Consider the following 560-nt stretch of genomic DNA (forward strand, 5'->3'; position numbering starts at 1 on the left):
ATTAATCACCATTTATTATTTCTATGCTTTTACTACTTCATGACCTATTTTCATTCGACTACATTCCATACATACTCTCATTCATCTTATTTTCATTTACTTTACTGCACTATTATTTATTTTTATTCATCATACTTTCATTTATCTTATTTTTCATGCACGTTACTGTAGTTCTGTTGCTTGTGCCATCCCCACCATCAGATGTAGCCCTAATATAGATACAGTATTACATTGTGACCATCATTAGAGACACTCCACCCTGCATGGGAAAATTAACGATATGCCACTATATTTTGCGGTATTTAATGATATGCCATAGTAATTTACCGAAATTTAATGATATGGAATTTTCCCGATTTGCGCATGCTTTATTATACGCACAGTATTTACTTGTAAATACAGTACAGTACACTGTACAATTGAGTAAGTGCCCCAACCGAAACTTTACACAGTGAAAAGCCAAAAAATGGGTACTGTGCTTAGGAATTAGATGATGGTAGTTAACTGGTATACGGTTGAGTAAAAAAACTCGAAGTACCGTAGTCAAAATAAGTAGTGAG

The sequence above is a fragment of the Trichoplax adhaerens genome, genomic scaffold (genome assembly GCF_000150275.1).
Source record: "Trichoplax adhaerens TRIADscaffold_9 genomic scaffold, whole genome shotgun sequence".
NCBI lineage: Eukaryota > Metazoa > Placozoa > Uniplacotomia > Trichoplacea > Trichoplacidae > Trichoplax > Trichoplax adhaerens.